Source organism: Ursus arctos, unplaced genomic scaffold (assembly GCF_023065955.2).
Source record: "Ursus arctos isolate Adak ecotype North America unplaced genomic scaffold, UrsArc2.0 scaffold_34, whole genome shotgun sequence".
In the NCBI taxonomy this organism is placed as follows: Eukaryota; Metazoa; Chordata; class Mammalia; order Carnivora; family Ursidae; genus Ursus; species Ursus arctos.
The window spans coordinates 3,094,610-3,101,856 of NW_026623030.1; the positions used below are offsets into that span (position 1 = coordinate 3,094,610).

The 7,247-nt window shown below is 50.5% G+C and overlaps 1 pseudogene; it reads left to right on the plus strand.

Annotated features, from left to right (window-relative positions):
- Positions 1 to 235: 235 nt before the first annotated feature.
- LOC113247091 (U6 spliceosomal RNA) lies at positions 236 to 336 on the plus strand (annotated as a pseudogene).
- Positions 337 to 7,247: the final 6,911 nt, after the last annotated feature.

A 7,247-nucleotide genomic window follows, 5' to 3' on the forward strand; every position in this document is an offset into this window, starting at 1 on the left:
GGGACGCTCACTTTGGGAACACACGTGTTAAGATTGGAACGACACGGGGGCACCTGGGTGGCTGTTGGTTAAGCGTCCAGCTCTTGATTTCAGCTCGAGTCATGATCTCATGGGTGTGGGGTCGAGCCCCGCATGGCGCTCTGTGCTCAGTGGGGAGTCTGCTCAAGATTCTCTCCCTCTGCTTCTGCCCCTCCCCATTCACACTCTCTCTGTTTCTCTCTGTCTCTCAAAATAAAGAAATAAAATCTTTAAAAAAAGATTGGAATGACACAGAGAGGATTAGCATGCCCGCTGCTCAGGGATGCCACACAGATCCGTGAAGACCCAGCCTTGCGGCTCTTGCGGCTGCGGTTCTCTAAGAAACAGGAGCCCTGCTGTTGGGCGGGAAGGCAGGGAGGGAGGGGAAGTGTCCCGGGATCAGATGATTAGGTCTGTCTTCTCGTGGGCCTGTGGCCTGGCCCGTGATTCTCACAAGTGCTGCTTCTCGGGGTTTTTTGCCCCCTTAGGTAAGACAAAGCCTACAGGGGGGCTGGAGTGCCCATGTTGGATGAGACTCTGGGGAAGTTGTCTCTTTTGCTGCCTGGCCTTGTATGTATGTATGTATGTATGTATGTACGTATGTATGTACGTATGTATGTACGTATGTATGTATGTATTTTTATGGAGAGTGAACCACCTGGGTGTATTTCAAATGGTTACATACATGTCCCCTCTCCCTTCTGTCAAATACAAAGGAATTTTGTTCCAATCTTCACTGTGAGGACCTGCTGGGGCTCCTTGGCAGTAAAACACAGAAAAGTGTGCCCCTCTCTTAGACTGGTTCACTGAGGGTGAGTTTGTATTTCTCAAGCAAGTCCTCGCTCAGCCTCCAGCATGTCATGAACATCACCATTAAGGGCCACGCAGGTGTTCCCACCAGTTCCTGGCTCCACTGGCTCCTGCTCCTGGTAAGTTGGGAAACTCTGTCCTTGCCTGACTCTACAGTTTGGGGGAGGGGGTGTTGTCCCGTGACCTCAATTCTCTGATGCATCTAAGAAAAGTTCCTTGATTTTCACTTTTTTCAACTTTTTTCTTGTTTCTGAGGGCAGGGGGTGATGCTTCCGAGTTCTCTACATGTCGAAGCTAAACGTGAAGGCCTTTCCTATCTTCTTGCTTGCTCCCCCAATGCCTTTCTCACGAGGGCATCTAGAAGGGCGCTTCCTCGGCAGCTGTGCTTGGAGAAAACTATTAAGAAAGAGCTCTGCATCTGATTTTAATATAGGCCAACGTGGACAACAGTGGGGGTAACCACAGGAGCTGGGGCACACTGACAAGGATGACCAATAATAAAATAAATTTCCCAAAATATAAAAAAATCATAAAACTACAAAAACCCTGCCTCAGGGCGCCTGGGTGGCTCAGTCGTTAATCGTCTGCCTTGGGCTTAGGTCATGATCCCAGGGTCCCAGGATCGAGCCCCATGTCAGGCTCCCTGCTCAGTGGGAAGCCTGCTTCTCCCTCTCCCACTTGTGTTCCCTCTCTGGCTCTCTCTCTCTCTGTCAAATAAATAAATAAATAAATAAATAAATAAATAAATAAAATCTTTAAGAAAAAAACAAAACAAAACAAAAAATCCTGCCTCATTCCCAACTGTTACTCAATCAAAGAATATTATCTGCTTACATGAAGAAAAGCATCCAGTGCCACTAAAAACTAGAAAAATGCAAATTAAAGATGAAGTGCGGGGCACCTGGGTGGCTCAGTCAGCTGGACGTCTGCCTTTGGCTTGGGTCATAGTCCCAGGGTCCCGGGATTGAGCCCCACTTGGGCTGGCTCCCTGCTCGGTGGGGAGTCTGCTTCTCCCTCTCCCTCTGCCCCTTACCACCCCCCACTCCTGCTCACTCTTTCTCTCTCTCAAATAAAAATCTTTTTTTTTTTTAAGATTTTATTTACTGAGAGAGAGAAAGAGCGAGCACAAGCAGGGGGAAAGGTCAAGGGGAGAGGAAGAAGCAGATTCCCTGCTGAGCAGGGAGCCCAACATGGGGCTCGATCCCAGGACCCCGGGACCATGACTTGAGCGGAAGGCAGACGATTAACCAACTGAGCCACCCAGGTGCCCCAAATAAAAATCCTAAAAAAAAAAAAAAAAGATGAAGTGCTAGTTCGTGCATACCTTACCCTATAGGCTTTCTGGGGTTTTTTGTTTGTTTGCTCATCTGCTTTTAGCAAAAGCAAAATTATAAAAGCCAAATGTGGAGTTGTAGGGAAACGTGTCCTTTGGCATTGCTGACAGTGCCATGAATGAATACACTGAAATCTGGCAAATGTGATGAGCCGGTCAGATGTGTTTTGACTCAGTAATTCCATTACTGGGATTGGGGGGGGGGGTTGTTCCCTAGACAATAATCCAAGAGAGAACAGCCACGTGGACAAAGGTGTTTGTACCAGCACTATTTGAAATCCCCAAAAAGAGGATAAACAGCCTCCATGCCCTTCTTTAGGGAATGGTCTAGCAAACTTGCAAGTCGGTACAGCAATTACAGTCTTCATGTTACTACCCCCCACCCCCATGCTTCGATCTTCCAACATGCACATCCCAACCCCACTTGTGACTCAGACAGTTTTCTGTCCGCTCCTCTGAAACGACATCGCCCCTACTCTTGTCCACTTGCCAGGAAGTTCCTGGAAAAGCACACTGTGTGTCTTGCTCATTTCGGTACACCTGCCACCTATTTCAGGCTCTGGTACAAAAAAAGGCTCTAAAAAGGCTAACGTGCAAAACGCGAGTCACAGACCCACCGCTTCGCCATCACCTGTTAGAAATGCAGAATCTCTGGTTTAAGAGGGTAAATTTTATGTTATATATTATATATATATAACCATGATTAAAAATTAGACTGCAGCGTCTCAGGACCCATCTCAGCCATACTGCATTTCAGCAAACACATTTGAACAAATTCTAGGTGATTTGTTTACATTTTGAGAAACCCTGTATGTTGGATGTATAGTTACTCTTAAAATATAAATTCCCATCATTAGTTACTATTTCTAATCATAACATATACTTTATTTTTCTCCCTCCCTGTGGGAGGCTGCTCTTTATCTTCTCTTCGACTCCTTCATCTGCACGAAGAATGGAGAAATCACAGTGGCAGCTGGCAGAATCCAAGGACAGCGTGATGCCATGGCAACGTCTTCCATCAGTAACTTAATTTCATCTCTGCTTTTACATCTTTCTCTCCTCAGCCCTGAAGCTGGGAATTTGTTAATTTGGGAAGAACTGAAGATGGCTTGTGGTTGCTATGCCGACAGCAACTGCACTCTTCCTAATGGGCTTGAATCTCGTAAAGGAAACTTATCAGCAAATCAGAGAAGTTTAACCCCAAGGAGCTACAGAGAGACTTGATTCCCTCACTTGGCTGAGGAGGGCCCTGGGGCTGGGAGGTGAGGCAACCTGCCAGCCTGCTTTGAAGTCACCCCTAAGCAAGCTGCCCGGCCTGGCCAACCCAAGGGGTTTAGGAAGGATTTGGTTAGAAGACCCTTTAGGAGAATTGCTTTAAGTGCCCTTTTTTTTTTTAATTGAGCTTTATGCCCAATGTGGAGCTTGAACTCATGACTCTGCGAACAACACTCGCATACTTTACTGAGTAAGCCAGCCAGGCCCCCTGCTTTTGGTGTCTTTCTACCCCCCAAACCCAGTGTATTTGCTCACCTAGGACTGTCAAAGTAACACAGGCCAAGCGGCTTAAACAACAGAGATTACTTTCTCACAGTTCTGGAGGCTGGAAGTCCAAGATCAAGGTGTCGGCAGGTTTGGTTTCTTCTGAGGCCAATCTCCTTGGTGTGTCGATGGACAGTCCCATTCTCCCTGTGTCCTCACATGGTCATCCCTGTGTGTCTGTGTCCTAATTTCCTCTTATAACGACACTAGTCAGACTGGATCAGGGCCCATCCTAACGACCTCATTTTGACTTAAGCACCTATTTGAAGGCTATCTCCAGATACAGTCACATTTGGAGGGACACAACTGCGCATGTAACAACTGGCCAGATCGGATCCTCTGGGGGAGGCGGGCAATGCCCCAGCCCTCAGCCATCCCTGTGTGCGAGAGCCTGTGTGGGCCCAGCTCCAGCACATGACCGCGAACGCACCATCGTGTCCACACACGGGGCTGGAGAGCCTCCCACGGGCACGAGACAACTGTAATGTCGTGGGCCTTGGACGTGTGTAGCCTGATCCATTCACCCATGTTGGGCTTGAGTCCGTAATCCCCAGGCAGGCTTTCAGGAAGCGGCTGTACCACACCGCTGAGCACCCAGGCACCATGCCATGGTGCACCAGGTGCTCATGGACTCTGCCATGCCTTCTCCTCAGTGCTGCTTCCGGGGCACTGGGCCTCCTAGAGGAAAGAGCTGGGCGTCTTAGAGCTCATGTACCCTTCAGGCATCCTGCAGGAGTGGCTCGTTCAGCAAATGATCTTCCAAGCACTGCAGGTACAGCTGAGGACAAACCAAGCCCCTGCCTTCAGGTGGCTCACGACCTGGGGAGAGGAGATGGACAATAAACCAAACAGAAGACAACACAGACCCGTTGTGGTGGTGGGGAGGGGTGTTAAGGAGGAACACCAAAGCTGGGTGATGAGGGAGTGGTGGGCAAGAGCCCCTGGTCCGCACAGCCCGGGTGAGATAGCTTCTCTGGTGAGGACACATTCGAGCAGGATCCTGAAGAAAGAGGGGCCTTCCAGCGGAAGGGACAACAAGCCCAAAGTCCCCAAGAAGGGGCAGCAAGGAGGTGGTGTGTCTGAAGAGTAGTAAGCAAGGGGAGGTTGTAGGAAACAATTTAACCTTACCCCTAAAGAATGACATTTGCCTTCTGCTTTTGGGAGGCAGTTACCAAGCTCTAACAGGAGTGCCTTTTTTGCCTGGGGCCTTCCAATAGCCTACCAATGTGATTTGAAGTAGGGACACGGCACAGATGGTATTCAGGCTGGAGCACACGAGAAAGACCAGCATTGTGATGAGGGAGCTGCAGACTGAGATCACGAGGAGGACACTCGATTAATCACTCCGTGCAATGGAACTCCAATAAAAGCTCCGAGCACCAGGCTCTGAGGAACTGCCCCGCCGGCAGCACCTTGCGGGCCGTCACTCATGGGTGCTGGAGAGGAGGCTTGTGTGTGTCTCCAAGGACAGAAGGCGGCCAACAGCGCAGGTATGGCACTCCCCTAGACTCACCCCCGGTGCTTTTCCTGCGACTGGTTTTAATCTGCATCCTTCCTCTGCTGTAAACTGTAACCGTGAGTAAACAGCTCTCTGGGAGTCCCTCCAGGAAACTGTCAACCTTAACTAAGGGTCAGCTTGGGGACTCCCAAACGTGCCGTTGGTGTCGGAAGTGGGGATGGTCCTGTGCGGACTGGTCCCTCCAAATGTCGTAGTTGGCCAAATGCAGGGATAGAAGTAGGAAATCAGGAGGACCAGGGAGGTGCCAAGTCTTGGGGGGCATTGGAAAGACTCTGTTGTTTTTTTAGTCTGAGTGCAATGGAAAGCTCCTGGAGGCTTTTGAGGGGAGACAGATCTGGCTTTTGTTCTCAAAGAGTCAATGTGTGAAGAGTAAAGGAGGCAAAGCTTGCTGTTCACCTATGGCTGTCATCAACATGAGAGATGAGAGTGGCCCAGGTGCTGGGCACTGGTGGCAGGAGAGGGACCTTCTGAGGGGCCACTGTGGGGAGGGGCCTGCTGAGGGGCCACTCATGATGGGGAGAGCTGTGGGGAGGGGCTCAGAGGTTTTGGCTGGGCTGGAAGTTTGGCTGTGTACTGAGGTGGTGAGAGCTGTGGCTTGATTTGGGGTGCACTGGCTTTGAGGTGTCCCCTAGAGCTCCAAGGGTGGTTCAGAGTGGGCAGATGGACTTGGAAGCCTGGGATTTGGGGTCTGCGGGTCTGTGCTGAGGCACATCCTGGGAGGCATCAGGTGCTGGTGAAGTGCTGCTTGGCCACCAATGAGATGTGGCTGAACCCACAGGTGAGCTCTGGCAATGAACAGGTGGAGTGGTTGTGGAGGGAGCCCGAGAGTGAGAGGAGCTCAGCTGCTCCTGAGCAATCTTGCTGTTAAGGAATTGGAGAGAAGCGCGGTGATGGAGAAGGTGGATATGGAGAGGATGCTGTGTCTCCTATCCTGACAGGACAGCCCAATGAAGCGGGGACGGAGGACGCAGCAGAAAGAGGACACTGTGACTGAAGCCGACCAGCCAGCATGCAGGGAGGTGGACCCCGTGCACAAGGGACATGCAGGTCATAGAGGACAGAGCAATGTGTGCGTGGCGGTGGGGGTGGGCCGGTGGAAGGGTTCGTGTGGAACCTAGAGGAATGCTGTCCGGCCATTGATGTCTTCTGGAAGTAGGGCACAGAGCCAGTACAGCGGCAGGGGGAGGTGTAGGACCACCTTCCGGAAGGTGGGAAGCTGAATGGCCACAACAGGCACAGCAGGCGTACGGTGGCCATGGGGACTGTTCTGCCCTAGAAACTAGTCTCCCCAAGGGAAAGCATTTCTCCAGCTGGAGCAGAGAGAGTCACATTTACCCAGGACCGGGATTTGCCAGGCAAGCCTGTGATGTGAGAAAGGTGCTAAAGGGAGGTGAGCAGAGGGAGGAGGACAGCCACGAGGTAGGCAGGTGGTGAGGACAGTAAGTTGTGTGGCTCCTAGCATGGGTGAAGGTGGCTGTGGTCCTGCTAACAGGACGGGGCCAGAGAGCCCAGTGGTGGCCCAGAGTGGGCTGTCTGAAATTGAGCTCATCAGAGGGTGGTGACAACAGGAACTAGGCAGCGGGTGGCCAACCCTAGGCCATGGTTGAGAGACGCCTCATGAAATCACACAGAGAGTCGTGCAGGACGACATCAATAAAAATAAAACTGAAAAGGATAGACAATGTTAGGGCATTACACGAGAGTATGTATTAAATCATGAAACTTTTCTCCTGTATGGGTGCTAGATCATAATGTAAAATGAGTTTTTAAAGCTTAAAATGTGCCATTTTACCTGTTCTTAAGTGTATAAAGCCACAGCGGCGTGAAGTACATTTACATTGTTGTGCAACCATCTGCACTGTCCCCCAAATTTCTCATCATCCCAAATAGAAACTTTGTACCCATAAAATGTATTCTTTACCGTGGTCATAGTTTAAAACATTTGAAAGGCACTGGTCAGGAGTCAGGAAGGGGGTCCATCTTGGGGGTCATGCAGAGGACAAGATCCTTGCAGGAGAGGGGACAGTG